This window comes from Parus major, chromosome 2, assembly GCF_001522545.3.
Source record: "Parus major isolate Abel chromosome 2, Parus_major1.1, whole genome shotgun sequence".
NCBI lineage: Eukaryota > Metazoa > Chordata > Aves > Passeriformes > Paridae > Parus > Parus major.
In genome coordinates this window covers 83,652,932-83,662,226 of record NC_031769.1, presented here as the reverse complement: position 1 = coordinate 83,662,226, position 9,295 = coordinate 83,652,932, and the positions used below count along the sequence as shown (strand labels likewise).

Here is a 9,295-nt window from a genome sequence, read left to right as displayed (position 1 = left end):
CTTCTTTACCTTCCCTTTTTCTTTTCTTCATTTTTTCTCTTATTACAATTGTATAGCTGATCTTTAATCACAGGTAATTTGAACCACTCATCCTAACTCATGTTCTTCTTAGCAAATATCAAGCAATACTTTTAAAAAAATTGATCACAGTTTTGGCCTTTTCTCTTCTCATTGTGCACTGAGATTTCTCGGGAAATTTTGCCATCTGTGGGATAAAATCAAAAGAAAGGGAGTACGGGTGAAATCTCTGTCCTCTGTTCTGAAATATCAGTTATTCTATAACTTAGATACCAGATACCAAACGTCTCTTTTCAAGCAGTCTTGGCTCTGCATCTTTTAGTATTCTGAGTTAGAACAGGAAAATATTTAACTGGGGGAATAGAAGGTCTTTGTTAGGTGAAAATTTCTAGTGGTTTCCACACTATTAACAAATTTTAACTGCAACAAAGTGTTTTTGAATCTCACAAAAGTAATTTGTCAGCACATCATCGGTTTCAATGTAGGCGTTAACAGGAAGTAGTTTCAGTGGATTATCATCTGGTGGAACCAAGATATTTGCAAAGAAGGAAAAAGATACGTTTAAGTTTTTCGAAAATAATACAAAACTGATCATCCAGTGATTTACCATAAAATACCTGTTTAGAAACTATTTGAGTCTCTGATTTACCAGCACTAAAAAAATGTAGAGCTGAAATAATGTGAGACATAGTACCCACATTATTAAGATCCAGCATTGCAGTTCTATCTTTTGCTTCCATCATCAACCTTTAAACTAGAAAAAGTCTTTATCCCAAAATATTCTCTGTAGCTGTCTCATTAACACATACATAGTTTTTTTTATCAGCCTTTCAGAATCCTAATCAATAAACAGAGGTGGTTAAAGAGCTTGTCATTTTCTTAGTGGAATCTATGTCACCATCTTGGTTTCCTTTTCCAACCATGGTAGACAAATGCTGAGGCTGAAGACAGAAAGTTGTCTTCACAAACAAACAAGCAATGCCCCAAATCACAAGCTAAATCAATCTTAAATTTCTTCAAATAATTTGGAAAATATGAAATTGTGTCATTTTTAATAGGGCATGGAATGTAGTGCCATTTTGGCTGAAAATAGTGTTCTGCAAACAAAACAGTTGTTTTCAGAAATCTGAGCTGACCATATGATATATAATATTGTATTTAAAAATTGTGTTTATCTTATTATCAACACCACAGCCCAAATTAATGAGTCCAACCCCTTTTATAGTTTCTTCCATAGGAGCTCTGCATAATAATACAAGACATCCATTCCCAGCCAGGGAATGAGCTGTCCGGTTGCTTCCCACATTTTTCTCACTTTCTCCTTGATGGTCTTCTAACAAGCCTTCACAGCATATTTTCCCTGCATCCCTTATCCAAAGGAAATGGCAACTCATACTTCTATTATGACTTCACTGTTGACTCTGCATTCAAATATCATCCAGGGCTGTATTCAGTTTAGCAAAACACATACGTAAGACTGACTCCTTCAATATATCACAAGAGTATGAAACAGCAAAGGTGAGTTTTTATTGACATATGGTACAAAAAGAAGCCATTAAACTAACAAATACTGTGTGTAGACCCTGCCTTAAATCTTTCAATTATTTTGAGGGTGTGAAGGGGAAATCTAAACACAAAATATTTCCCCAGTATTTTGATAAATAAAACATTCACTCACAAGATATGTGGGGGCTGTGTATGTGAGATGGATGACCTTAAAAGCTATGTTCCTTTCCTGACAATCCTAGGCAAAACCTCAAGTGATTCCTCAATCAGATAAGCTACTCTTCATCAAATGAGAAATTCTAAAAGGATTGAGCTTTGGGGAAAATATTTCTTATGTCTATAATTTTTGAACAGAAAAGTGGTAAAACACCTCTGCTGTGGAATTGTCTATATGTCTGTCAAAGATTCCAGGTGGACATCTACTCTGCTGCATTTCCTGAGAATGAATTAGTGTTAGGATATTTCTGATTATAAACTTAACAAACCAGACACACTTCTGAATTTAGTTAGTTACTATTTAATGACCTGTGATAAAGAGAGACAAATATGTTGAAGAGCTTGGTAAGAGAGACTGGAATACCATAGAGAAAGAAAAGGAATTTTAGAAGCAGTATCCTCAGAAAAAACCAGATTGGATTTCAAGAAGGCAAATGGCAAGCAAGGTCTTATGCTATGGACTGAAAGCAAGGGGATGCACTGTGTTAAGACAGACCAGATGTTTGGGCAAAAGATAATGTTGTCAAAATGACCAATGGGAAACTACCCATGAAAGTATTTATGATGAATATTAGGGGGTTTCAATCCTCATAAAACCATGTTAGAGCAGCTTTCCAATAGGAATAGTGTGGGTGAAAAAATGAGCTAGTTTCACACTTGATCATTTTGGGAAATGGATTATATACCCAGGCTGCCAGCAGTAGCAGCAGGTGGAACTGAAGAACCAAATGTTTCCCTTCAATTTATGCTTCACAGAGTAAATCTGGCTCAAACAACTGACATTTTTACTTAACAAAGTGAAAGAAAGAAAACCTAGTTCCTAAGAGGGACTTAGAATTAAAACAGTTTTGTTATGTAAGACACGGAAGAATTTTAATATCATCTAGGAAATAAATGTAACAAACATTTAAGCAAGTTTCACCTAGCTCAACTTAGAAGTCTTAAATTTATGTTCTTGAATCTGTTTCAGGTAACTTTTTGACCAAGAGAGAGAAAGTGCTAGAAAGTGATTTATTGGATAGATCTTAAATGTCTTAGCACAAATTCCAATTTTAACCACCTTTTTTAGTCACCTGCTTGTCGTTGTCACAATTTTATTTAAAAAGCTTTTACAGACAAACATTTCATTTAAGGTAGATTTTATTGATCTCAAAACAGTTTCTTTATAAGGGAAAAATTAGATTGAATTTGTCTTATAAAATATAAATTAATACACAATAAAATTACCCATAAACCCCACATTTGCCATTAGAACAATGAAAATCATTATTAAAACAAAAAATAACAACATTATGATTATTTTATTAGTAAGGAAGAAACCATGTATCGCATCGTGAATTGACATTGGTAAAATAATATTCTTAAAAATAAATGCAAATGAGAAAAAATTAAGGTACAGCAAGGTGTGAAATGGTTGTTCTGCTACCCTTGAGTATGGTGGTACATCTGTTATATCAGATTATGAATACATTAATTCATAAATGAGCAGAGCACTTCACTGAATAGGCATGTCAGATTATAAACTTGTGAACTGGTGATGAAGTAATTTAAGTACATGGCTTTTCTCTTTGCTTCAGTGACAGAATCCAGTTAACAGCACCAAATATACAGCTGGTGCTTAATGCATTGATAAAAAATGCCTTTAAAATTAAAAAGATCAATTTGCCTTAATGTAAGTCAGCTCTGAACTTAATAAAAGCACAACTTAACACAGAGAATAAGAGAAGAAAGTGCAGAAGGAAGTGCGGAAGGAAGGGCGGAAGGAAGGAAGTGCAGAAGGAAGAAAGTGCAGAAGGAAGGAAGGAAGGAGGTGCAGAAGGAAGTGCGGGAGGGAGGGAGGGACCGAGGGATGGAGGGAGGAAAAGCGTCTGCAGTATTCCAGCCTTAACACACTGCATTTTTTCCAGACAGACTGTTTTGCTAGCAAAAGTAACTTGCTTAATTAGTCAGATGATCCAGGTAACCTAGTGGCTTTGATCAGGTTTGTGGCAAATTAAAATCTTAAGTTGCTTAGACTTCATTGGCAACTCACAAAGTTATTCACATAGGTAGGTCAGTTGAATTAATTAAGATTCTTCATGTGGACCAGAGCTGTAAGAGAAGAATTTTCTTAGCTGAGGTAGATTTTTGTTACCTGGAGAGTATTCTCCATATATATGCTCTGCTCTACCCTCTGCAGCAGGCACCATGTCTTGGGAGAAGAAGGGGAAAACAAGACCCATCATTCTTGCAGAATTTTACAAGAACTGTCAACTTGAGCTGTTTGAGCTCATCTTATGTTTGGCTTCCACATGTGGATGCCTATCCTGAGAGTATAAGAGGGCTTTTTGAATCACAGCACCTTGGAATCCCTGTGTATAACTGGCTGAGAATCTCCAGTCCATAAATAGCCTGCTTCAATATTCTTAGAATTTGCTGCTGATCCAAACTGTGCTGCTTTTGAGGAGTCACGGGGAATCCTTTTGCTTTGTTGTTTGCAATATTATTTATTATTATTTATTTATTAATATTTACCTGTTACTTATCTGCTCTTTATGTTGTCTTCTTTTCACACCAGGAAGGTACTCTGATTTCTTCCTGATATTCTTTGTATGTATGTGTGAATGGAACTAGTCAAATTTTAGAGAAGAGATCTAAAGATCCAACCCTTACCAAACAAATACAGACTTTACATTTTCCTTATCAGAGGAATTATTCTCTTAACTCAGGGATTTCTACTGGAAGTCTTTAAACATTTTCCACCAGGCAGGGCCCCACATTCCTCTGACATTAACAGGAAATCTGCAACCCAGGCTCCTCCAGTATTAAACTGGATGTTTTACTTGATGAGTTGCATGTTTTTCACAAGCCTCGAAATTTAATTATTATTTGGAGTGCTAGTATTCTAGGAACATAGATTAATTAGTATGTTTTTTGGGTTTTTTTTTCTTGTATTGATTTCTAGGAAGATTTAAACATACTGGTTCCAGTAATGCTAATAGGAAGTGCATTTCTTAATCCTAAAATCTTCAGTGGGAGAATAAGGCATTAAGAGAGCAAAAGGCACTACGCAGCATAGAGGAAGCTAAGTGATTCTAAATGAAAATTCAAGCAGCACAGGACAGTGTTTCTGATAACATTTGCTTGCCTAGAACCTTCTCAATCATGGATTTTAATAGTCATCACTGAAATAGTAAAATTAGTAAGTAGTAGGAATTAAATAATGACCTGTTCTTAAACTTGAGATAAACATTTTAAATACCACAAATAACTAAAAATAATGCCTTTCCTAATGCAGAGACAAAAAAAAGCATATACTTTTCAGTATTATCTCAACTAAGGCTCCCAGGAAGAGCTCTTATCACTGTACAGAAAAAAAAACTAGAGATCTGGCAAGTCTCATAGCTTCCCATATTTCTAAAATAGACTTGTTCAGCTCTCTTATAGTCAGTTCACTTATATGTTGTATAAGCAAATACCTAAGGGCAAAATAGTAGTAGCAAAGATGCAGTACCAAGTTGTTGAGATAACAGAACAGCACATTGATACATTGACTGACACAGACTGTTTTAAAAATAAGACCAAATATATGGTTTTATCTTCTTTGGCACATCTCTGATTATACCTGCTGCTTTTCTTGCTAGTGCTGATTGTTTAATCTGTTATAAATATTTATTTTACTCTTCAAAGGGAATTGCTTTCTGAGAAATTTACTGGACATTTATTTTACTTTACTAACTGAAAAATCCATTTAGAAATAGAGCTCTCAGTGAGATTGTGTTTGATAAAGACATGTTGGTCTAGACTCTTTCCTGAGATACTGTTTGAATTCGGTGGTGTTACAAGGGCATAACTGAGGCTTGAATGTAGTCCTGCATATCATCAAGAACATGAGACCCCACTGTTAAAAATACAATTGTGAAAGCTAAAAAAAACACGTTTTTGTTTTCATGTTGCCAATAGCTGGAATAGATACACCAATTTCATCTCCCTGTGGAGTATAGAAAACCACTGTATCAGTGGGGCTGCCTCATATTCCACACCTGACTGGGTCCTTAGATGCTGATAGAAAGGAATACAGACCTTTTCACCTCATCTCTGAAGTTTCCTATGTGTACTTCCAGCACTCCACAGATAAGAATACTAAGCATGTAATTATTGATGAATTTCTGTTTCTCCATTAGTCTGCATTTGCTTCCTTCACACTTTATCCCTAATGTGATTTTGATGACAAAAATTTTACACAGCCTGCACCTGGTATGTTGTTAGTCTGCAACCGCATGAAATACAAGCTTCACGCTGCTTCGTGGTGCTCTCTGTCTTAAACAGGACTAAAAACACATTTGGGTCCCAGTGTTTTACTATATACCTATGTATTATTTTGTGTTACAGCAGTATTAATGACTATAGGAAACATGAATATACTTTTTTTTCTCCTTTCCCATTTTATTTATTTTGTGCCAGTGTGATGCTGGCCAAGAAAAGAGATAGAAGACATTGAGAAGCAGAATAGGCTGTCATGGAGCAGCTGAAGTGAAATTGTGAGTTGAAAAACACACAAATCTGGCACTGAAAGACACTGGCACTAAAATTAAAATTGAAAATGTTTCTGTAATGCCACATTTCCTATAGCTTGGGGTTAAACCTGGAGTTTCAGTTGATAGCTGGCACATGATACTACAGATGTTAGGGCTTTCTGTTGTATTTAAGGAAGCCCAAATGAGTTATCTTCATTAACTCTCACATTCATATGGCATAACGTTCTTTGTCACCATTTCTCAGGAGACATGATATTGCAGCTGTCTGTAGAAAGGATGAGTATATTGTAGCCCTTTGCTAGCACACTTAAACAAAGTTCAGAATACAGTTGTCACAAACCAGAAATAAAAATAAAATTAAAAGGATGCATTCATAGCAGACAGTCTCATTCAAGTGACATTATTTGAGGTTTATCCCTATTGCACTCTTCTTGCTTTTCAGATTCATTAGCATTGCAAAGTAGAAAGGCTGCTTTTGTGTCCACATCAAAACTATTATCCCAATAAGCACTAATTAGCACCTTTGGGCTCAATCATGTTCCTACTGCAATCAATGCCAAAAATATCCATTGATTTCAATAGTAAAAGAAGAAGATCTTTTGTCAGTAACTTCAGAGAGGTCAGAGTGAGTCTGATTTACCTTCCTATATCTGTCTGGAGTGTTCAATGTATTGCTCACTTTCATTCAAATTGCCAACAGCAGCAAAGTTGTGGTCCCTGGAGGTTGAACCTTACTGACATTTTAAGACGAGGAGTTAACATTCCCAAATATGGTAATGTCTTTGGAATGTCAGCTCTGGTACCTTTCAAGCAGCTCAGTCTTCCATATGTCAGATTTTTACCAAAGACACTTTATTTTGCCCAGGTTTCCAAGTCATGAACAGAGGCTTGTACAGCTTGACCATTCATTATATTGAAATTTTCATGTGCAGTTGATTTCCGCTCCAACTTTTTACCATCCAAAGCATCCCAAAGAAAACAGTACAGGAGATCTGTAGGTTTGTGTCTGGGTGGTTTAGGTGAAACAGGGAAACACCCGAGATCTTGTCACTGGTCTTTGAAAATTATGCACTACTGCTTCAGGAATGAAAACACAAAAATATCACTAAGAACAGGGCTTGAAGAAAAATCCTGGAACACTTTCCTGATTTGGAAATTTTTAATTGAGTTGGAAAATAAATAAATAAATAAATTCCCCCTTTCATCCTCCCTAAGTTTATAAACATCTTATTTATCTGTACTTTTAAAATGAACTTTGAAATTTAAGTTGATTTAAAAATTGATATATGGATTCTTGAGACACATGGTCCCAAAGGAATGTGGTCCTACATTGGTTCTCTTTTCCTCTTTTTTCCAATAGAAAACTAGGAACTCTGATTTTTGTGAAAAATGAGGTAGGCATCCATTCAATTTTTTAGTATGTCTAAAACTTCCCTGAAGGGCTTTGTAACGTAATGCTTTAAAGTGCTGGATCTCCTATGCAATAATATAAGAAATCCTGAATGGCAGCTGTGGTCCAAAGAACATTCACTTGTTCAAATATGCAGCCCTAGTGACTGGGATGAAGAAACTTGCACCTGTACTTTGGAAAATAAAAGTTCTTCAGTTGGTGTGAGTCTGTCAATTGATGTGAAGCTGTAGTGGTAGTTATCTTCCTTGAGTGAAATATTTGCTTTCTGACTCACATTTACTGCTAAACTTAATAACCTATGAATAAGGCAATACAAAATACTTGTGAATGTAAATCTATTATCTAATGATATTGCACTAAATTATTATGTTAAAGCCTTGTGAATAGGTAACAATTCTGACATTCTTCTCAGTTCCTTGGAATAAACAACAATAAAGAGTCCTTGTTTAAAGGTCTGGTTCAAACAAGAAAACAGATTTACCATCTATTAAAATGCTGTAAGTATTAATATGGCATTGCAGCTGAGTCTGCCCCTTTTTAATTGCATGACCTTGGTAGTTTGTGGTAAAGAGTAAATTTAGTACTGATACCACTAGTAGTATACAGTACTTATTCATCAGTTAAATGATACTTTATTGCACTGTGCTTACATCAGTAAAACTTATTTCTAGGAAATAATTTACACAACATGTTTATGCACACTTTTTCTGTTCATGATTTATATGCATTTTTTTTTTAATTAATTTTCTCATCCTATGAAAATATGTGTTGAGCTCTTGGGACAATGTCTGTGTCATTTCACAGTTCTTGTGGGAGAAGGACTTGAAATTTACTGTGTTTTTGGAGTGTGAACAAAAATACATTCCTGATGGAAGTTAACTTCTTGCTCTCTAGCCTTGTCTCACTGCAAATCAGCAGAGAAGGGTCATTCACTGCTTTCCTGTCCATTTTCTTACCATTACCCAGTTAGAGACTATCTATGTTTTCAATGAATTTGGAAAGAACAGTTCAATTTAAGCCATTTAAGCCAAGGAATGACAGTTAAGCTTTTTGTGAAAGTTTTAATCAGGCTCTATTAAAGTGTTTGAGGTTTCCAGATGTTAATATTATCCTATTCTAATCTCACTTCATATGTTTGTTCATTCCAGCTCCAACGTATCTGCTGACATAGAAATACAACTGTGGAGCTGCTTCCTAGAGTAACTGACTGAAGGCTCTTGACATCACAAATAACTGACTCCTAAAAATTTCTTAATAAAATATTAAGTTCTACCTTTCACTACCCAGAGTTGTTTTGTTGTTGTTGAAAATTAGATCTAGAATTTAGCACCACTGATGATAGTAAGGAATAATTTCCTATTTAAAGAATATTTTCCTTGGGTTAATTGATCTCTCTCTTCACATTTATTTCAACATAATATTTATACAGAGGATTATCATATCCAAAAATACATTTTTGCTCTCTTCTTATGAAGTAGTTTCTTCCTTCCTCTGAAAATTTTGGGACATCTTTTACATGTGTGCTTCATCTTGTGCTCATCTCTCTTGAGTATGCTTGATGAGAACTGAAAGCTGTGTTTCCAGGCAGTGCCTTACTAATGCCTGGCATGATGATGCCAATATTTAC

At 35.2% G+C, this 9,295-nt stretch overlaps 1 long non-coding RNA gene across 1 annotated transcript in view; it reads left to right on the top strand.

The window, feature by feature from the left end:
* LOC107215275 overlaps positions 1 to 8,947 on the top strand; it is a 12,093-nt gene extending 3,146 nt beyond the window's left edge. The window contains exon 2 of the long non-coding RNA XR_001525139.1: positions 8,817 to 8,947. This is a non-coding gene — a long non-coding RNA (uncharacterized LOC107215275). The remainder of the gene's footprint in view (positions 1 to 8,816) is intronic.
* Positions 8,948 to 9,295: the final 348 nt, after the last annotated feature.